Genomic DNA, 389 nt, shown 5'->3' with positions numbered 1-389 from the left:
AACAAATACAGAATTGCAGGCTGGAGATGTGGGTCAACAATAGAGCAGTGCTTGTCCAACATGAGGGGTCCTGGGATTAATACCCACTGCAGGAAAAATGAATCAAAACCAAAGAAATCCACAAGCAGAACTTCCAAATCAGACCTCTTGCTTGAAAACAACAGCATCAACCCCAAAACAAACTCTGGAGATAGTGTAGTAACTTTAAACTATTGAAAGAAAGGGTTTTTTGTTTGTTTGTTTGTTTGTTTGTTTTTTAAAGAGACTTTTTTAAATTGTCTTTTAGTTAAGCACAGATATGCGACCATAAAAGCATGGCCAAGCTGGGCTGTGGTGGCCTATGCCTTTAATCCCAGTACTTGGGAGGCAGAGGCAGGCAGATTTCTGAG

The sequence above is a fragment of the Mastomys coucha genome, unplaced genomic scaffold, assembly GCF_008632895.1.
Source record: "Mastomys coucha isolate ucsf_1 unplaced genomic scaffold, UCSF_Mcou_1 pScaffold5, whole genome shotgun sequence".
NCBI classification, from domain to species: Eukaryota; Metazoa; Chordata; class Mammalia; order Rodentia; family Muridae; genus Mastomys; species Mastomys coucha.
This window is presented reverse-complemented; position numbering follows the sequence as displayed.